Source organism: Musca autumnalis, unplaced genomic scaffold (assembly GCF_047663935.1).
Source record: "Musca autumnalis isolate F117 unplaced genomic scaffold, ASM4766393v1 scaffold_3, whole genome shotgun sequence".
Lineage (NCBI taxonomy): Eukaryota > Metazoa > Arthropoda > Insecta > Diptera > Muscidae > Musca > Musca autumnalis.
The window spans coordinates 125976335-125998846 of NW_027411866.1; the positions used below are offsets into that span (position 1 = coordinate 125976335).

The 22512-nt window shown below is 34.5% G+C and overlaps 7 non-coding genes across 7 annotated transcripts; 6 read left to right on the plus strand and 1 right to left on the minus strand.

The window, feature by feature from the left end:
* The first annotated feature begins 2690 nt into the window (after nucleotides 1-2690).
* TRNAG-UCC (transfer RNA glycine (anticodon UCC)) lies at nucleotides 2691-2762 on the plus strand. Its single transcript has one exon. It is a non-coding gene; the product is annotated as a tRNA-Gly (tRNA).
* Nucleotides 2763-3636: 874 nt separating this feature from the next.
* Nucleotides 3637-3708, plus strand: TRNAG-UCC (transfer RNA glycine (anticodon UCC)). The gene has a single exon. It is a non-coding gene; the product is annotated as a tRNA-Gly (tRNA).
* Nucleotides 3709-7933: 4225 nt separating this feature from the next.
* Nucleotides 7934-8005, plus strand: TRNAG-UCC (transfer RNA glycine (anticodon UCC)). The gene has a single exon. It is a non-coding gene; the product is annotated as a tRNA-Gly (tRNA).
* Nucleotides 8006-10900: 2895 nt separating this feature from the next.
* TRNAG-UCC (transfer RNA glycine (anticodon UCC)) lies at nucleotides 10901-10972 on the plus strand. Its single transcript has one exon. It is a non-coding gene; the product is annotated as a tRNA-Gly (tRNA).
* A 466-nt stretch (nucleotides 10973-11438) lies between these two features.
* Nucleotides 11439-11510, plus strand: TRNAG-UCC (transfer RNA glycine (anticodon UCC)). The gene has a single exon. It is a non-coding gene; the product is annotated as a tRNA-Gly (tRNA).
* Nucleotides 11511-11673: 163 nt separating this feature from the next.
* On the plus strand, nucleotides 11674-11755 carry TRNAS-UGA (transfer RNA serine (anticodon UGA)). Its single transcript has one exon. It is a non-coding gene; the product is annotated as a tRNA-Ser (tRNA).
* Nucleotides 11756-12116: 361 nt separating this feature from the next.
* On the minus strand, nucleotides 12117-12198 carry TRNAS-UGA (transfer RNA serine (anticodon UGA)). The gene has a single exon. It is a non-coding gene; the product is annotated as a tRNA-Ser (tRNA).
* Between the last annotated feature and the right edge of the window lie 10314 nt (nucleotides 12199-22512).

Below are 22512 nucleotides of genomic sequence, written 5' to 3' on the forward strand. Positions count from 1 at the left end.
ATGCTCATAGATGAGAAGTTCAAATTTTTAGAGGTTTTTTAGGTTTTCACGATTTTGCTTGGAAACCGCGAGTCCTATGTGAATGGGCCTAAAGAAAATGTTGTAGCTGTTAAAATTCTCCACAAGATTGACCTTTATGATATGGTTTTGCCGTTTTTGAGGTATAGAAGTTCAAATTGACACAATGCACTAACCGTCATTCCCGTGCTTTGAAAAGTTCCTTAAAATTCATAAATATACATGCCCCCGCTAATTAATGCATAAAATAGTCTTAAGGTAAGGTCACATTAGGCAAATATTTGCTCAAAAATGACAAATATTTGTTTGCTACTATCTGACCAGCAAATATTTTTCAAAGGCAAACAAGAAAACAGCTGATTTTGGGAAAACAAAACTATTTGCAAGCAAACAAAAATGGGGCCAAATTGCTTATAATGTGAACACCGTTCAGCAAATATTTTCCTCTTTTTTTGACAAACATTTATTTGGTCTTACAATTTGTTTGTAAGAGCAAACAAGGGCAAATATCTGTTGAAACACATTGTTGTCGCCTATTAAAAGGGACATTATGACCATAAAAATGACGAAATTTCTTGTAAATATATAATACGGAGTCAATAATTAGTGAATAAAGAAATAAATAAATGAGACGTGAGATATTTATATATGTATATGTATGTATATACATATATTCTCCTTGGTTCATGATGTTCGAAATGAAACTCCTATGAAAGGGCTGAACCGAATTTGATAAAATTTTGTGTGGCAGGGGAATATGTCGTAAACTATTTGTATATAGTAAAATGCAAAGGGTGGATTTCAACAAAACACGAAATCTCAGAGATTATTAGACGTATTGGTATACATTACAATTTTAGCAGGGTTAACCTTCTTTATGAGGATTTATTTGACGTGTACGTAGTGGAATTGACATTTGAAACCCAGTGGGTTTGTTAAATCCGGTTATATATAAACGTACTATAATTGTGACGTTATTATTGGTAGTGGTTATAATTGTACTACTACGCGGATTTAGTTTTGTAATTTATACATCCAATACTGTCTTGAAGACCAAAACCGACATTTTTATCTCGATAATCTGGCAGCTTTAATAAATCAACACAAACAATCCGTTTTTCAAATATTACCATCGCAAACTGTAAATAGTTGCGGTAAAAATGTAAATTTTTCCGAAAATTTTTGAAAATGCCAAACGAAACACCGCATATTGAATTTGGCACTGCATTACATGTAATTATTGGTTTTGGTTATTATTGTTACACTACGTGGGTTTATTTGTATTTATACGCCCAATATTATCTTCAGGAAGTCGACCAACTAATTTTACCAAAAGCGCGATGTTTTTAAAAACTTCCATTTTCATAAGTTAATACAAAAGAACTTTGTTATCTTTGTTTAAAAACATTGTCTTGATAAACTGTATATTATTTTCATTAATAGAAAATGTTTTCATGGCGAACTGTATTCGCCTTTTGGCTGAAATACTACGTTAACAATATTGAAATACAGATATCTATGAATTCGTAATAAACAAAATTGAAAGGTGTTAATAAAAATAATTGTCCAAGGCACAATGTCAATGTGCCATAATGCACATACATTTGCAACAATATGCAAATAAACTCATTCCGACAACAACAAACAATAACCAAAACGCCATTTTCATTATTTCTCTCTTTTTCTCTCTCTATTTTTCTCGGGCAAATAATTTTATATTTGCTGGCAGTTTGCTCAAACAGTTTCTGGGTGAAAATATCTTTTCAAATGTGAACACATGGCAAACATGTTTGCCCATTGCGTTATTTGTCACTGTTTGAACAAACAAAATATGTCAAATATTTGACTGTAATATGAACACAAATAAAAATTTGTATGAAATTCACATTTGTTTGGGCAAATATGGGAAAACCAATTTGGATCAAATATTTGCCTAATGTGACCTTACCTTTATACAACAGTATCAAACGAAAAATAGTTATTTAAAGCCATTTTCGCACTTTGCCGTTTTTGACCCAAAAAACTAGTCTTTTCGCAATATTCACCCATGTACATATCGCTCATTTACTCAAAGAGTGACACATTTCAAAAAATCAAGTTTCGAGAAAAACGCGTTTTAAGTTGTCGATTGAAATTTGACTTCTCAAATTAAAAAGATTATTACACAAAAACTAAAATAGCTAGTTGGACCATATTTTGCGTAGAACTAGCCAGATATCAGTGCTAAATTTCTGTGCAAGATCAAGCATGATTTGAAGTGTTTTAGTGCTTCATAAGTGCAAAAATCTTTTTTAATGATTTATGCCAAACTCCTAGAAAATAAGCTGTAACTCGTTGAGTTTTAGAGATATCAACTTAAAAAATTGACAAAAGATAAAGTAGAAGTCGTAGAAAACATAGAACTTGCTAACTCAAAAAACCCATTTTTTGAGTTATGCCACTCTTTGAGTAAATGAGCGATATGTATTTATTTTATAGGGTCGCAAATGATTATTTCAATGCATTACAAACGGCCATATCTTGTACCGAAAATGCTCTGCCTACTTCGGGGGGATGACCTTCAAAACACTGAAAATCGAAAGCTACCCTTTTGGGGCCTGGACTTACACTGACAATTTTCGCCAGGCATGTTTTATATACATAAGACTAATAGGAACAAAGGCTGAACAGAGGCGTCGGTGGTGTAATGGTCAGCATAGTTGCCTTCCAAGCAGTTGATCCGGGTTCGATTCCCGGCCGACGCACACTGTTTTATAAATGATTTGTTCCAGAACATGCAAGAATCTAAATACAACGGCAGGAGACTAAAATCAAATATTAGTTATTTCGGTTGAATAATGTGGCTAAAACCTTCAAAAATCCGAAAATTGAAAAGGTGGGGGCTGCTATACATAACGTGAACTTGTGTCGGAGCATTTTGTAACCCCAACGCCGAAAAATCGAGACTTTGCTTAAAAACCAACATTAAAATATACCAAAAATTACTATTTTTTCGTTTTGAATGCGTTAGACTGAGCATTAGCTCTTTTGTTTTATGATGACGAGGGTTGTGAGTTCAAGCACCAATTTCGATGTGCTGCTTATTGCTGAGTGTTTTGCTCTCATATCAGCTATAAAAGAATTGTTGTTATGCACAGGGTGAGGACTGAGTGAATCAGAATTTGTTTCCATGCTTGCTTTCATTATGTGTTTAATTCTAAAAATAGATGTCATAATGAGCAAAAAATGTTTTTTTTTCATCAAGACCAAATACGATGTTAAAATAGAATTGCTTAACCTGATTCTGGAAAAATGGGGTTAAACAAACTATAAAACAACAACAGTGGAAAGATTTCATTAATTGTTGACAAGGGTTGGTGGTAAAATACCGTATATCAAAATGTAGTAACTATAAGTGAGTGTGTTCCACAACAAAAAACTGTTCTATAAATAGATTGAAGCTAAACACACAACTTATAAACAATATACATAAATGGAGTAGAATATTTTTTTGAGGGAATGTTATTTTAAAGTCATTTGAACCATAAACTTGTTTAGTGTTTAGAATTAGAATATTTGAATAATTTCTTTATGTATCCGTAAATGCAAGATTAATGTGAAACAAAGGCTTAAACAGAGGCGTCGGTGGTGTAATGGTCAGCATAGTTGCCTTCCAAGCAGTTGATCCGGGTTCGATTCCCGGCCGACGCACACTTTTTTATAAAGTTCATCACTGTAGAGTTCCTTATATAGTCTTTAATTTAATGTAAACTTTTTAGTGTACTACAATAGTAGTCCTGCTTATTGCATTTTAAGGATATAAAATAGGAATATACATACAGTATGCAAAGTTCATATTCGTACACCCCTAAAATATGAATAAAATCGTTATTAATTCCATATTTTATGTGTAAATATGAAATAATTGATAGGAACTATCATAACAAAGAAAGATTTAAGAATAACAAAACAAATTTTTAATTTATTCCGTCATTTAGGTATAGATGGCGCCTGTGTGGGGGGCAAAGTTCGTATTCGTACACCTATAAGCATGATATATTTGGAGTTTTTAAGAATTTTCAAAGCAAAATACCGCACATTTTTATTCTTTTCTTCTTTTGGAATGCCTCTACTATAAAAATATGTAAAAACAGCGGTAATTTTATTAAAAATTTTGCATGAATAAATAGTCGGACGAATATTTGAAATACTTAAGAAAAATGTGCTAGATATGATTAACTATTGCAAATTATTCCTGAATTTTGGACGAAAATAGCTAACAGCAGTCCTTCTGTAACAATATTCGAGGTCCAATATGAAAATAAGCGTTTGGAATTGCAAAGAAACGTAATTCGGGCTTTTGAAAAGTAAACACATTTTTGGTTTTTACTTGGTGAAAATCGCAAGTTTCGTTTTATATTTGACATTAAATGTATTGAAGTTTTAGAATATGGTTTTGAAAATCATTTTATGTCAAGACATACCGGCAATTACGAGAAATAATAAATTTTTAAGGAAGAAAATTTCCCCGAAAATAAAGCTTATCTTCAAAAGGTTACCCCACGTTCTTTCCTGGACAATTTACTTCATTCTTTTGACATTTTTGTATTCATTTTGCATCCTTCGGTAAAGAAATATAATTTTCAAGAAGTAAAAACCATTATTTTTGCAATTTGGCAGCCATAACCCTCGTTCATAGTTCGCGTAGAATTTCAGTCGTACGCATACAGTATGAAAACTTGTACAGTTTCATTTTTCTTCATAATTTCTCACAGTTTTCGACATAAAATTATTTTCGAAACCGTATTCTAAAACTTCAATACACTTTATGTCAAATATAAAACGAAACTTACGATTTTTACCTAGTAAAAATCAAAAATGTGTTTACTTCACCTAAACCCGGTTTACGTTCCTTTACATTTCCAAACGCTGACAACATTTATTTTCATATTAGACTTCAAATATTGTTACAGAAGGACTGCTATTAGCTATTTTCGTCCAAAATTCGGGAATAAATTGCCAGTAGTTAATCATATCTAGCACATTTTTCTTAAGTATTTTAAATATTCGTCTGTCTTTTTATTCATGCAAAATTTTTATAAAATGACCGTTATTTTTACATAATTCTATAGCAGAGGCATTCCAAAAGAAGAAAAGAACAGAAATTTGCGGTATTTTGCTTTGAAAATCCTTAAAAACACCAAATATATAGTGCTTATAGGTGTACGAATACGAACTTTGCCACCCTCACAGGCGCCATCTATACCTAAATGACGGAATAAATTAAAAATTTGTTTTAAATCTTTCTTCGCTATAGTAACCCCCATCAATTGTATCATATTTGCATATAAAATATGGAATTAATAACGATTTTACTCATTTTTGAAGTTTGTACGAATATGAACTTTGCATACTGTATATGTAGATCTCATTGGAATAGCGAATACAACACGATGACTTGCTGAACTAGGATTGGTAATGGTTCCTCCGTTGATCGTTCGGTTGGCAATGAACGGAAACAAACAAAACGATTCCCGTACCAATCACACAAAGCCACAAACTTTTCAGCTTCTCTGAATCGTTTCATTCTCACAACCAAAACAAAAACACAAACTTTTCAATGTAAAAAGATGGAAACCGTACGGTTGCGGAAATGTAACTTCGGTTATGCTTTGCCGAGTTGTTTCATTCACCACCGAAACAAGAAGTATTTTTGGGAAACGTTTGCCATGCATATTGTCAATGACACACTAAGTCACACACACATGTCATTGCTTAACAACCCTATAAGATCATCAGCAAACCACAGTGAATTTTATCAACCACCAATCAGCACACCACAGTGAATTTTATCAACCACCAAACGTTTTTGATTTATTCACATGTGTTTAGTACTATTCCGTTTTCTATCTGCTCTTGTGGAGTTGAGTACTTTTCGCATTTCGTTTTGTTCGCACTCACGAATGTAAACAAAACAAAACTAAACAGCGAGCTCGGCCAACGAGGGTTATGTTTCGTTTTGTATTGTTCCTATGGAAAATACGAAACGAAACGATTGGAAATGTTATTTAAAGTATTTTTACGTACTCTGTCGGTTGGTGCTCAGTGAACTTTAATGAACTACATATATGGATTGATTTCTGGACATTTTCGAAATAATGTTGTATGTATATATCGATCGGAGAAGGTAAGATAATTTTTTCTCTTATGCCTTTGGACCAATTTTTCTATGTCATGTTTCTATTGGAAGATTGTAATTATAATTTGTAAAACAAACGTTTCTAATGATCTTCATTGTTATCATTTTGTAGTTATATAATAGAACACCGCATAGTTTGTAAACGAATATGTTAACTCGATTACCAGTGGTCCTATTATTATATGTTGCATTTATATTAAAAATATTTAAAAACTGTATATGCGAATTTTATAACCTAGCACTTTGTTTATCGACAAGAAACAAACGAAACCAACCCCTTGTTGTTAGTTGTTAGATACATACACAAAGTGATGGTATACCGGCAGTGACGTCGGTGGTTTTTGTGAGAAAAAAATCTTGTTTCCGACATTCGCTACGAATTCGTACCGAAAGATTTTTATCCTGAGCAAGAATATATGTACTTTATTGGGTCGCATTTTTGCACAAGTTTTTACAGAATTCCACTTTTTCAAAGAGCGATATCTCTTGAGCCATTATTCAAAAAAATCTGCAAATATACCTACTGAAATTATTAACAGCATCAACACAGCAAAAAATAGAGGAAATTTAAAACCACTTTTTGAAAAATTGACAGATTTCACAGAAAAATTGAAATTTTGAGTCGATGTAGCAATCTTCGTTTGTTGCAATCACTCTAGTCACTAGAGTCTAGTGTCCGCATTAATTGTGCTAGAACGCTATATTTATAACGTGAGTGCAGGTCAAGCTAGAATATGGGTTATAACTGTAGGTTATCGGTTATATCGGTCCACGTTTTGGTGTAGCCTCCGGGTTTAGGTATTTTGAGGAGCTGCATTTTTGGGCTGAACTACATGTATTTTGACATTTAAAGTTCCATCCAACGAACGAACTACCTATAATTTAACGTGTGAAGTTCTCAGTTTTCGCAATAGTGCTCCCCAAAAATTGTCAAAGTGGTTCCGCGTGTAGGTATAGCCCCCATAGGAAAGTATCTCCCGATTTTAGGAATTTTGACTGTTTTCGCAACATTTTTTGAACGAAGTACCTGTAATTTCCCATTTGAGGTATTTAAAGGATTTTAGCTGCATCTTTTGTCCGAACTTCCATTTTAGGTTCCCAGTGATCACAAATCTTCTCCAGTTGATATAGACTTCATATAACAGCACTAATCAATTTTAGGTATTTTCACGTTATTATCTATATTATCGGTCTAAATTTGCTATAATTTGGCATTTTTTGTTCCCAGCGTTTAAAAAGCTTCTCAAAAAAAAAAAAAAAAAAAAAATTGTGGACTTGGGCCCACCTTCTGGAATAGCATCCATATAACTATACCGAACAATTTTAGGTATTTTTAATGTTTTAGCCACATTATTCTCAGTGAGAATTTCTTACACACATTATTTAGTATAGCCCCGGTAGAATGGTTTCGTCCGATTTTCTGTATTTTAAATTTTAGCCACATTGTCAAACTGAAATGGCTGAAATCTGGCTCCAATATAGTATTTGGTGGAGGGTATAGAATATTCGGCCCTGCCTCTGTCTGAATCAGATGAAATATCAAGTTGTATATCTTCGGAATGCGTGTTTTTGCCTGCTGAAAAATTAAGAAAAACAACTTAAATATTATGCAAACAGTTTTTTATATGGCAATTCAAATTATATTTTAAACTCACCCCCCAAAATTTCTCAAAAACGCCCCTGAATTTTTTTTGCATAAAAACATAAGTTGTTATTAGGTGATACGAAAAGTCAGGTGCGTCGGTGGTGTAATGGTCAGCATAGTTGCCTTCCAAGCAGTTGATCCGGGTTCGATTCCCGGCCGACGCACATTATTTTTTTCTTAGAACGCCATCTATACTTTGTTTGATGTTGTTCTTAAAGGCGTTTTGTTTGCATACTTCTAGGCGTTATATTCTCATAAAATAAATTGAAAATGAAACTTAAGGTCGGGCTTAGTCCCGGTCCACAATAGAGTAGTTTAAATGAAATTATGACATGATATTTTGCATTTTTGGGAAAGCACATAATTTCAAGAAACTAGTGTACGAGGGCTGCACGAAAACTACCTGGCCTAGGCAACACTGAGTATTGTCAGGCGCCATTTGAATTCTTTTTTTGGAAAGTTTTTAGCCTAGGCTTACTCAGGACAGTTTGTCGTGCGACCATTTTATGTGTTGTTTAATGTGACTTGAAAAAATCACTTTGCAAAAAAATGGAATTTACATGTGAACATTTTCGCCCAAGAATTTTTCACAACTTACGACGTGTATAATCACCGCAAGAGTGTATCGATCAAATTAAATCTTTGTATGTCTATAAAGGACCACCCTATAGGACTATGAAAAACTGAAAAAACAAATTATGCCGTGCATGAACGGATAATGCGAGATCGCCATTTTAAATACCGTGAGATAGAGGCATCCTTGGTCATTTCTTCCACCAACTAACATTTGATACTGCATAAATACCTGGACGCAAAAATGGATTTTTCTCGTTAGGTCCAGCAAAATTGGACAATCGATCAAAAAAAAGGCTCCTGTGAATTGGTTCAAAGAAATTGAGCATAAAATCGATCGAGGTGCTTCAAACGACGTTTATAATATCGTCACTGACGACTAATCTGGCATCTATGCCTTAAACAACAGCAGGAATCGGCCGTTTGGGTATTCGAAAGCGAGTCAAATCAAACGAAAGTTGTTCATGTAAGAAGCACTTCGAAGCAAAAGGTTGCCAGTTTCTTCAGAAAAACTGACAGTGTGGCGACTATACGGCTTGAGAATTATAGGACGGTTAATTCTGAGTGGTACACTATAATTTGTTTGCCTGAAGTCTCCTGAAAAATTCGAAAAACGAACAAGAGAAGACAAATCTTTCTGCATCCTGACAATGTGGGCTCCCACACATCGATTCATTGACCGAGGAATTGATGGGTCATCCGCCGTATAGCCTTGACTGTGGATCCAATGACTTCATTAGATTCCAGCACATCAAGAAAAAAAGCGTGTTCAACGATTTTTGTTGCCTGAAGATGCTGTAAAAACGTTCATGTCCATGTTTTGGAGGTGTCTCATACGGAGTGGAAAAAGTGATTCGCCAATAGGTTTGTGCGCACGAAAAAGTGTCTAAATCATGCTGGAGACTACTTAAGAAACAATAAAACCGTTTTTGATGGTAAATATTCGCGTTTTCATTGTTAGGCCAGATAGTTATCGTTCAGCTTTCACGCTTCCTTTGGTGTTCTGCAAGTTTTCTTTGTTGCAATATTCGTATGAAACAATCAGACCATTTTATTTTACATTTTCTTTTACTTTCATGTCAAAATTTCACTAAAATTACTCTTACTAGGCGTTTACACACAGACAGTATTGGCAAGACAATAGCAAAGTTACAAACCATTTTCACCTATACATTCCCAGCCAACAATTGTTGCCGAGATCGTACCGAATTCGGAAGTATTTTCTGCACAAGTTTCCATTTCTGATGCCGTAATCGCATGCAAAACAGGTCCGAATTTGTGTGAAGCGGTTCGCAGAATTCGGAACGTTTTGTCGAGGGAAATTCGGAAAGAACATTCTAGTTTCTACACGAATTCGTTTAGAATTCGAAGGATTTTCTGATAACACTCTGAAGAAATATTCGAAAATCTGAAGAAAAAAGAATTCTTTTCGGGAATTTGTTTCGAGATTCTGAAAATTTTCGGAACAAATTCTAAAAAAATTCAAGATATTTTATCCGTAAATCGGAAACTATTCTGATGTTTTATTAGATATTCTGAATATTTTCTCCCAAAATTCTCAATGTTTATTAGGATACGATTCGAATTTCTCATTGATTGAATGGGAACTTTATTTAAAATATTTGTTGAACTTTTTATTATTACAATGTTGATGAAATCGTATTCGTCGCTGCTGCCCACTGAATTGCACATTTATAAAATCATAAAGCACAATCCTTGCGAACAAATTTTCCATTTGATTTAGCTAAAATAGAAATAACAATATTATAAACAAAGTTTTAGAAAATGTGTATACAATCTTACACTTTTATTTATTGTAAAACATGTGCCAATTTCATCACAAAATAACTTGTTCCGTTACGTCTTATTCACTTAACAGCTACAAAATAACTAAAAAAACAAGCAATATCGTGAAGACACAAAAAATCTTTCCCTTGCCTTTAAATCAACTCTCGACGAATGATCGGCAATTTTGTTCCCGAGAGAGAGAGAGAGAGAGAGAGAGAGAGACACGAATCAAAATTTCCAATTCGAGTATGTGCAGATTACTCGCAACTTTTTCGAAAACAAGCGCACGAACGTGTGCAGAAATTCTTAAACGAAATCATGCTGAAGATCACTTCAATTTCTGAGGGAAATTTTGAGAATTCCGTACATTTTCTGAACAAACTTTGGAAAACCTCTTAAAAGAATCTAATATCAGAGCCCTCGGTAAAAATTGTTTACTGGGTTCATACTTTTCTCTATATGTATTTAAAAATTTGTAAATGTATTTGTGAAAAAGGTTTTTATTTTTGCTACTGTCTTGCCAACACTGGCATTTGTAAACGCAGGGTTAGTGTGGACCGGGACTTAGCACATCAAATCCGCAATATACATATGTATATAATTTAAGACACTATGAAACAATTAAATATGTTTTATCAAGAAAATAAAAATATCAGTCGTTACCTTAAATCACTTATTCAGAACGTTGTCAAATAGAGGCGTCGGTGGTGTAATGGTCAGCATAGTTGCCTTCCAAGCAGTTGATCCGGGTTCGATTCCCGGCCGACGCACATGTTTTGTAGCTATAAATGAGCAAAATAACTCTAAGCTTGGTTTAAAAAGAAACAGAGAAGGGAGGGACACACAGAAGTAGAGTTTGTGGTATTCTGGAAAAACTTAACAGAATGAAACACCACCAAACACACATGATTAAACAGAGTTTAGAACAAATAATAATAAAACTAGTTTTCTATTAAAGAAATAAACATATTCATTTATTTGAACAAATAGTCAAGTAGAGTTTGTGGTATTCTGGAAAAACTTAACAGAATGAAACACCACCAAACACACATGATTAAACAGAGTTTAGAACAAATAATAATAAAACTAGTTTTCTATTAAAGAAATAAACATATTCATTTATTTGAACAAATAGTCAAATAATAAGCATGTTTTTTATAAAAATAGATTTATTTTCTAGATCTAGAACGACATCATCAATTTGAAATAACCTTAAAAAGACGGCGAATTTCAGATGCGTCGGTGGTGTAATGGTCAGCATAGTTGCCTTCCAAGCAGTTGATCCGGGTTCGATTCCCGGCCGACGCACACTTTTTTGTTTTAGCTTTATTAAATTCATATATTTAATTAATATTAAATAATTAGATTAATAGTATTTTGACTCATTATTTAATAATGTAAATGGTATTAATTTAAAATTGTATATAAAATAATTTTAAAATAGTTTGAATTTGTGCCCATGTATTTAACAGCTGCGGTGTCCGAGTGGTTAAGGAGATGGACTTGAAATCCATTGGGTTCTACCCGCACAGGTTCGAATCCTGTCCGCAGCGAAACTATTTTTTGAATTAAAAATCAGGGGTAGCAAAAGAAATAGAAGACAATTATCGTTGACTAAATAATGTACGCATATAAGAAGTTATCCACTCATGAAAATTTAAGGTGTTGTGGAATAAATACAAAACTTAAAATTCCAATATGGAAGAAAATTGGGCGTTACAATATTTGTCTCAATTTATGTGTTGTTTTAAGTTCAAGGCGTTACAATATGTGTCTCAATTTATGTGAAGTTTAAGACCTCATATTATCCATTATACCTACATAAATATTATTCCAAAACTTAACCCATTTATATATTCATAATTGTCTCTTTTCGACCCAGCTTTTTTATTTAAACCGAAAAAAAAGTTATTTCGCTGCGGACAGGATTCGAACCTGTGCGGGTAGAACCCAATGGATTTCAAGTCCATCTCCTTAACCACTCGGACACCGCAGCTCTTGATATTGATTTTGCTCAGCTCAGTGTAATGTTTCATTTTACATAGTTAACTTGGATATGAAAAATTAATTTTATCTCAAAAATAATTGTAATATTTTTCTCAAATGTTAGTTTCTTCGCAAAGTAACTGCTATTTTCGAAGCTGGTTTGACATAATAAATACCCTTCAGTGATTTTGGCGACATTTCCTGAGTATTTCAGCCATGTAGAACTTCTCTACAAGTGGTGTCTTAGGACAATAAACGGTAAGTCCCATATCATTCAGCTAATATGAATCGGTGTGCACTCGTTGCTATGAGAGAAGTCTCCCTTGTCCCATCTGGGATGTTTGTGGAACAATTATATTACCATAATATATATTCACATTTTATTATTGTATACCCTCCACCACAATATGGAGGATATATGTATTTAAATTTGTCATTCGGTTTGTAACACATCGAAATATTCGTCGGAGACCCTATAAAGTATGTATATATATTCTTGATCAGGGTAAATTCTAAGTCGAAATAACCCTGTCCGTTTGTCTGTTGAAATCAAGATACAGTTCGAAATTTTTAATATAGAGCTTTATAATTGGGTATAGAAGTTTATATTACTCCTAGGATGTTTGGTATTGAAAATGGACTATATCTGTCTACGTTTGATATAGCCCCCCATAAAACGATACCTCCCGATTTTCATTATTTTGAAGGTATCAGCCTCATTATCACACCGAAGTGGATGTATAAAACTTTGAAACTTGAAATTTGTAGGTACAGGTTCACGCCTTGATATAGTCCCCATATAACGGTACCTCCGATTTTCGGTATTTTCAAGGTTTTAGTCTTAATATCACACCGAAATGCCTGAAATTTGGTATTTAGTATTCGTTGGTGGTGTAAAACTAGCCACCTGAAATTTGGTCCACGTCTTCGTATAGCCCCTATAGAAGGGTACCTCCCTATTTCCGGCATTTTTTTAATATTCAATATCCAATCGATATGTCTAAAATTTTGCATAAAATTTCCAAATAAAATACATTTTTGTGTCCGAAGCCGAATCATTGTAAGTCTATTTGTCCATATCTACATAGGCAACTTTCATTGCGGCCATTGCCAGTTTAATGGAGAGAGAGAGAGAGGTGATGTATGTAGTAACCCGTTGTCTCTCAAAACTCTCTGTCACCGACAAACTGACAATTGCCGCAAGGAAAATTGCCTAATGTAGATATGGACTAAGGGACGTACTTGACAACTATTTTAATATACGGCAAATTCTTCAATATCAGTCTCAACGAAACTTTGTCCAAAACTGCAAACAATTTTGTCCAGAACTGATGGAATTTTACAAATACCCAACAATTTAGGTCATTAGTGGAAATATAAAATCTAATTGTCGATCTTCTGCAAATGATTCAGCTGCAGCCATGAGCAGAGAAATATTTTTTTGACCAGAAATTTTTTGAAGAGCAGAATACATATGTGGTGCGCAGACGTTGTCAGATTCGGTATGTAACATTGCCTCTAAAAGAATAGTGAGAACTTATTCGAATTTGGTAAGAAAGGGTAATTATAGTATTTTGCCGGTTTAACCCTCTTTATGAGGATTAATTTGAAGTATATGCACTGAAATTGACTTTTGGAACCCAGTGGGTTATATGTAAACGATGTTAAATATTGTCTACTATAACAAAAGTTTGTGTTGTAGTAGACAATATTATGTGATGTGGGTGACGTAGGGGATGAAAGATACCAAGCAACGGTACTGACCGGCTTTAACATGGCAAAGCCGAGAACTTATCTTGGTCCCTCTTTCATCTCAAGTTGACACTGACCTCCCCGTGGTGTCACCTGGGGAACTGCCTTTAACACCCGTTAAAGATAGTGAGCTTACATGTGCCGCGCGTTCACCCACAAGAACGACAAAAACATGGGCTTGGTCGACGGGCTAGTAACCCTCCCCTAGAAAAAACCATCCTACTATAAAAAAACGAAGGAAAATAAAAACAAATCCCTCTAAAGTAATCGTTTCTATTCTGGTGAGAACCCGACCTCGTGATGATTGGTCCATAGTTGCGGTCTGGAGTTTGATTGCAATTTTTAATGGATGGACGGATAGACTCACATATTAAAATCGGTTTATCTCGTCGAGATTTGAATTTTGGTATACCAAAATTCGAAAATAGCAAACTTATGTATAATACCCTTTCCACATTGTGGTGTAAGCGAAAAATCATACATATTTTTGAAATAGTCAATAGTCAACTTCGTGAGAAATAAAATCAAGCCTTTGTCGTGAAGGTCGGAGTTATAATATTCATGTTACTTGAAAAAATACGAAGAAAATTTGGGGATAAAAATAAATAAAATAATGTAAAATTGTTATTTTAAATTTATTTTCTGATTTTATGTTAAAGAAAAAATGTTTCGAGTTCTTTCGCTTTTTTGTCAATATTTTGTGCGATAATGATGATATACGGTTGCAACCAATTTTGGATTGTAGTTTTCTTATTGGCGAACATTTTTAGATCATTATATTAAATCACAAGGATTTCCAATCGTGGCATTAAATTAAAATATTTTCCAACGCAGCGGATGAATCCCTTTAATTTGATATGCACTTCGTTAAATTCTATTTGGCGACCACGATGTAGCATTAGCTGCATGTTAGGGTCGAAGAAAAAACAGTAAAATGGCCATAATTTTCACGAAGTACATTTACTTTTTATGCGCATCCGATTTCAATGATCACCATTAAAAGACACATCATTCTATGCCGTTTCACTGCAATCCGTCAAGAACCGAGGATGTAGCATTTTATTAATATTTAGAATTTTTAGAAGAATGACACATCCAAAACGCGTTCCATACGCGATATTTTCAAAAACATTTTTTGCAGTTTTTCGAATTTTTTCGCAGGGTGTCAAATCCGCTGACCTAATGGAAGGATTTGGATACGCCATAGCTTCTTAAATTCACGAGGGTTTCCAACAAATAGGTTACCCAGCAAAATGTTCCATGACCAAAGATGTCATTCAATCATGGGTGCAAGTGATCTGGTATGTCATCTTTTTAGCATCTTCATCGATGAATTTTATATGAGCGTATACCCCAAAAGATGCTATTTATTTTTGGATCTAAAGCATGCCATTTACACCAATGCTTTGACATGTCATTTTTACCAATGCCTTGGCATGTCATTTCCATCAATGCTTTGGCATGTCATTTTCACCAACCCTTTGCAATGACATTATCATTATGACGAGAGTTTTAACAACGTTGGTTGTGATTTCGAGTCTCTGATAACATCAAGTCTATTGTAAATAATTAATATTATATATTTAGAAAAATGTGTATAAGTAAAAACACTAAATTCATATCTATTGGATCGATGGAATGGGTTCAAATGCCGATGAAAAGATAGGATCTTTTACGACTTACTTTGTATTGGTTCAAATGCTAATGAAAAGATCGGATCTTTCCCGTCTTCGTTTGAACCAATGCAAAAGATGTCATGAAATCACGTCATCGCATGGAACCCCTTCCTTCAAATTTTGCTGGGATTTTTTTGAAAATTTTACGCACAAACATTTCTACTTTGGGAGAGGCTCTGATCCTTTGAAGGTTACACTCTCGAGTTATATATGCAAAATTGCGTAATCGCATATTACGTTTTTAGATTAATCCAGAACTTTCCCACAGAAATTTTTCGATACCGGTTCACGCCTTAATATAGCCCCCCCTAGAACGGCTCCCGATTTTCCGTTGTTTAAAGGTTGTGACCACAAGAATCCAACGAAACGCCTAAAATTAGGTATTTAGTCTTCGTTGGGGGTATTCAACTTTCCCCTCTAAATTTGTCGGTTTATGGACCCATAGAACGGTACATCCCAATTTTCGATATTTTCAAGGTTGTGGCCTCAATATTGCAACGAAAGGCTGAAATTTGGTATTTAGTCTTCGTTGGGGTACAAAACTTTCCACTTGAAATTCATATTGCCCTTATAGAACGGTACATCCTGATTATCGGTATTTTGAAGGTTTGTGGCCATAACCTTCAAAATACCGAAAATCAGCCACCGAAATGTCTAAAATTTGCTATTTTGTCTACGTTGGAGGTAAAAAACCTTTCCGACTGAAATTCGTTGCTATAGGTCAACGTTTCGATATAGGCTCCATAGGACGGTACCTTACGATTTTCGTAATTCTGAGAGTTGTAACGAAAATATCCACCGAAATTACTAAAATTTGTTTTTTAATCGTCCATGGGGTTATAAAATATTCCAGAAGAGAATTATCACTAAAGTTCCACGTCTTCCTATATTCCCCATAGAAGCGTACCTCTTTATTTGCGGCAGAAGAGAATTATCACTAAAAATCCACATCTTCCTATATTCCCCATTGAAGCGTACCTCTTTATTTGCCGTTTTTTTAAGTTTTAGCCACATAATCTTACCGAAATATCGTAAGTTTGGTATTTAATCGAAGATCGAAGTTTTGATATAGCCGCCAAAGAACTGTACCGCTCGAATTTCGGTATTTTGAAATTCATAAAAGAAAGGAAACTAATTGTTCCATTTTGCATCAATACATCTCGTGGTGGAGGGTATAACAAGTTCGGCCCGGCCGAACTTAACGCCGTTCTTACTTGTTCAGTCTTCAGAATGTCTGCATCCCTTAGAGGCTGATGTATTGGATATATTAAAAAAAATATAATTCATCTTTGAAGTGTATTCTTTAACTTCTTCTTGGAGAACTTAGCTCTACATTGTGTTTTAAATCAACTAATTGGAAATTAATATAGAAAAACTCGTTTCCTTCAACTCATTTTTCCTATTTTTTACATCAGTACGACCACTGCTTCCTCTAAAATTATTTTTTTTTAAAAATCCCTCTGCGAATCGTGCTAAAACACTTGATTTTACAGAAATGCGTTCAAAACTTATGCTAGAATTCAACAGCTCGCGAGTCAGTGCGGCTTTAGACCTCCACCATTGACCAGAAAATTTCCTTGAGGCAAATCCTGGAAAAGACCCAAGAAATGTTGATCGACTTCTATCATATTTTTGTCGACTATAAAGCATCCTTCGGCAGCTCTATGCGTTCAAAGGTATACCAAGCCATATCTGATTTTTGTATTCCCGCAGAGCTCATTCCCCATTGTAAAATTACATTAAAATAGTAAAAAACCTCTCCGAACAGTTAACTACCAAAAGTAGGTTTCAGACAAGGAGACGACCTCTAGTCTGATCTCTTCAACACCCTGTCGGTTCTTTGCAATTTATTTCTTTTTATGTATATTCATTCACCAAACCATGAAAACATTTCGGTTTCTCGACTATTTGGAACGAAGGAAGCAAAAAGAACAATGAAAGAGAAATATTCGTTGAACTATTCGGTCTTGGAACTAGTTGGAACGAAAAGTACGATGAAAGACAAAGATTCGTTGAACTGTATCTTTGTAGGAACTATATAAAGGAACTAGTTCGTTTTGGGAAAAGGAACTAGAAAAATTTATCCGCCCCGGGAACTAGATTGACCAACCCTAATCCGGGGACACGTATTTTGAACCTCGACTTTAAATCGTCAGTTTAATCTAAAGAGTAAAGAAGTAACCTGAATAGAATAAAGCTGTGTGCTTACTAGATACTAGAGTTAGCTGTGTGCTATAGAGAAATATAGTCTTTCGTGAATAAGTGAATAACGCCAATAAAGCATTGTTGATTCTACAATTCCGAAACGAAACCTTGTTTTATATGGTAAAAATCGTATTGGGGAATAAAATAACGTCTATACGGGATTAAGTTAAACCCTAATTCCGTAACAATTGGTGTCAGAAGTGGGATTACGAAAAATCGTAAAATGAAATTCAAGGATCTACGGTTGAAAGTCTTGAAAAAGAAGCTTAACATTTTGGACTTGCCGACTACCAGTTAGTGGTGACGTAATAGCACTGCCGACGAAAATAGAAGAAGGATCCAACAGTATGGAAGAGAAGTTTAAAAGTATGAACATGGCGGACTTTGGGAGCATAGAGGGAAAGTTGTATTCCTACTTCGACGGTAAATTTGAGAAATTATTTAGAAAGCTCATTGAGGTACTCGACAACGGCACTCAAGTTAACGAAAAGACAATGAAAGATGCTCAAGTTAACGAAAAGACAATGAAAGATGCTGATGGTCAGATAGAAAAACGAGATGAGAATTTCCTGGCTAACGACGAGAAGTTTTTGCATCTAGATAAGGAGGAAGTATATGAACGTGATCGTGACAGCTGTCGAGAACAACAAGTCAAAGATGTAGAGCGTGTTAGTGCAGGAAAGAAAGTGCGAGAAAATGAGGAGACTTATAAAGAGCGTTTAATAAATTGGGAACAAAAAGAAAAACGTTAAGCTGAAGAATCGGAGAAGGAAACAAAGACTGTTAACAAGTTCCTAGAAAATCATGACGATTAAAAGGATGACGTTAAGTAAAACCAGAGTTGTTCTTTTCTAGTGTACAAACTAGGTAGACAATCAACATCCTGCAGGTTAAAAAATATTGAAAATGAAAAGCGTCTATCAGCTATTCAAATGAGAATAACAACATTTGTAAACCAGCATGTAAGACTTACATGTCAACCAATATAAAAACTGACCAACAATTAGTTAATAATTTTCTTTTTTAAATATCATTCTATGAACTGTCATTATGACATATTACATAACGTTTAAGTCCTACCTCCATGGCAAATTAACACCTTTAATTTTCAAAATAGCGGAATAAATGCAACAACGACATGTTTACACAACATTTTGTGCCATTCGATGACGTTGATATGTTTAAATGTCAGTTTTAGTATTCCCCCTTTAAAACATAAGAATGTGAAACAAATGCTTAATAACTGTAATAATTGATTTATTAAAGACAAATTCAAATTCATGCCCAATTGCAGGTTAATACGTATAGTTTTTTCAAAAGGTCCAATGTTAAGATTCTGTTTCACTCGAATTTATTTTAAACATTTTAAGCATTTCGAAACAAGTTTCAATAATGTGTAATGATGAAGTTGGCCAGCATGCGCATAGCGTTTACGCATGCTCTTATTGGGGTACATGCTCAACATCTGACTCGAGCCAATCATTCTATGTGCCACATTTAAAGGCAGATGTTGCTAAGGTATGAGTGCCAATTTAATATTACATCTTATTTTTCCCGATATTCGTTGTGAACAGTGGCAAAGTTAGAATAATGAATGAGCATTAAATGAAAGAAGGATTATTAATTAAGGAATATCGAAAGATAAAGTCGACATATCGACTTTTCGATATTTGCATTCTATTAAAAATCGACTTCGTTTTCAACAGAAAAAAAGTCTGTACGATAACCCAAAAGTTTGTACAAATCGAACAGCATTTTGTAAAAGTTTGTACAAACTTTTGGGTTATCAAGCAGACCTAATAGGTCGTTGTGTCGTTCCAAAACATAGACAATCACAAAAAATAATAATAAAATAAAAATAAATAAATTATGGGATTAAATTATATAAAAACAAGTGAGCAAAGGCTATAGTCGGGACGGGGCCGACCATGTGATACCCTACACCACTAAACATTTCTTTTAGGGAATATAATCCGACTACCACCAAAAATAATATGCCTCTTTCTCTCTGGGACCCCCATAAGCAACTAAAATTTCGTGGCCATCCTGTAGCTTGATTGCAAAAAATGGAAGAATTAGATGCATGCACCTTCGCCAACCTGCTTTACACCAATGTAAAGGTAATATTTTCTTCTTCCATTGACAGGCCTTGCCGTTGGAATACCCCTACTATAAGCCGATATATTCACAAAGAATAAAACTTTGAATTTGTCTCCAAATGAGTTTTTCCCCATTCCGACCCCTAAATATTATCCGACTTTTGGTAAACCCTATACAGAAGCTGAGATATTCGCTTTGGAAAAAAACGTTGTTATTTTATCCACCTAAGTTTTTTGCCCTTTCCGACCCCTAAATATTATCCGACCATCACCAAAATCAATAGGCTTCTTCCCCTCCGGGACCCCCATCAACACCCAAAATTTTGTGACGATCCGATCAAAATTGCGACCTGTAGCGTGATTACAAGGTTTAGATGGACAGACGGACAGACGGACGGACGGACGGACTGACGGACGGACACACATAGCCAGATCGACTCAGCTCGTCGAGGCATTCATTTTGGTATATATAAGTATGGGTCTAGGACCATTATTTCGATGCGTTACAAACTTTTTGGCCAAAACCAACTTATAATACCCTCCCCACATAGTGGTGTATGGTATAATTAGGGATTAAATTAAAACGACGAATAATGAAAAGTCAATATAGTCCAAATTAAAAAAAAAAATAATTCATGATATGAAAATTGTTTTTGTATTATCCTAATTGTTTTTGTATTGACCTATGTCTCAAAAACAATTTTTCATCGTTTTCAAAATCAATCAATGACTCAACTGTCCTACCGTGTGTAATCGCAAGGTTAGTTATATTTTGTCGATATACAAATCTTCGATCAGAATTTTTTAAGAACTAATTTTGAATGATCCTTTGTATTTAAGTAACATGGTTCAATTTTATATTTTTATTTCAATAAAATTTATTTATATAATTTGGATATTCATCAATGGATTTTTATACCACTGTTCAGAACGTTCCCCCAGCATGCGTCCCATCATTTGCTTATATTACACACATTATCTGAAAACATATGCGGCACATTATGCGTTTAATATATTTTATGCATCGATGGTGAGCGAGAGACCAGCCAAATTGCGAACCCTTCTTTATAATATCTTGGCAACATGAAAATTGATGTTTACTTGGCCACTAATTAAACATAAATGTTTTCAATCTACACTAAACGCCGGAAAAAATACATGAAATCGTCAAAAGGTGGAATATAAAATTGAATGCCTAGGTGGTGAAATGAATGATAGCCAAGAAAAGGGAGCACAATAACACGTAATAAACACATTGCTTTAGGTTTATATTTCGATGCAAGGTAATGAATAAATAAGCGATTACTAACCTATATTTAAAGGAAGAAAGGAAGGCTAGCTAATTCAATTATTTTGTACATTTATAAATAATATTGGAATTTATATTTGATATAATATTTGGCGGTTTGTATATTATGTGTACTTACATACATTACTTAGTTGGCCCTCTACAGGACATTTGTCATATAGGCCGAACTAAGAAAAGATTTCCATTCCTCTCTATTTGTTGCTTTATTTCTCCGATTTGGAGTACCTCGCTTTTCGAACTCTTCTTCAACTTGTTTACTCGAACAAAGCATTGGTCTTCCAGTTCTGCGTGTACCGCAGTACGGCCCCCTTTTCTCTTTCGCTCAGTCTTATGACATGGCCTAGCCAATGCAATCGTTGCAACTCAATACATTTAACTATGTTGATGTCATTGCATAGCAGATACAGCTCGTGGTTTATACGACATCGATATTCGCCGACAAAGCATATTGGTCCGTAGATCTTTCGAAGATTTTTTTTCTCAAACACACTAAGCACTGCCTTATCTTCTTGCGCAAGTACCCAGGCTTCGGAACCTTACATTAATTAGCACGGGTAGTATCAGTGTTTTGTAAAGCGTTATTTTTGTTTGGCGAGATGTGGCTTTGTTTTTAAACTGCTTACATAAGCCAAATTAACATATGTCGGCCAAATTACGGCGGTGTCGAGGTAGACGAAGGATAGGAACCAACGTCAACAGTTGGTCCGAGCTCTATGGACGCATTGCGCGTCGACACCATCAACTTGGTCTTCGTTGGAGAATATATTGATGAAGCTTTTAAAATAAGAGAACAATAGTGGCAACGGACCATCAAAGAATGCTTGAAGGAGGGAATCGGAATTAGCACACCGGAAAGGTTGACCTTTGGATATGCAATAATTACCGAGGATTAACCATTCTAAAGATCCATCATTCTATACCAAATAAGTCCAGTAGTCTAAACCATTCCACGTAAAAAACAAACAGGATTTAGACCGGGGAGATCATGTGTGGACCATATATACACTGTATGAATTATAATAGAACAGTCTATTGAATATAACAGCAGTCTCCATCTCCTGTTCGTAGACTTGGAACGCGCGTTAATACCAAATTACACTCACTACAATAGACTAATCCTTTAAAAGACTTTACATCGAGCTCTATCGTAGTACCTTTCAATCTGAGAACGAGCAACAATAAATTTCAGACATTTCGGTAAAATAAGTTGGCTAAAATATAAAAAACACCGAACATCGGGATGTACCTTTCTATGGGGTCTATTTAACACGTGGACCTATACT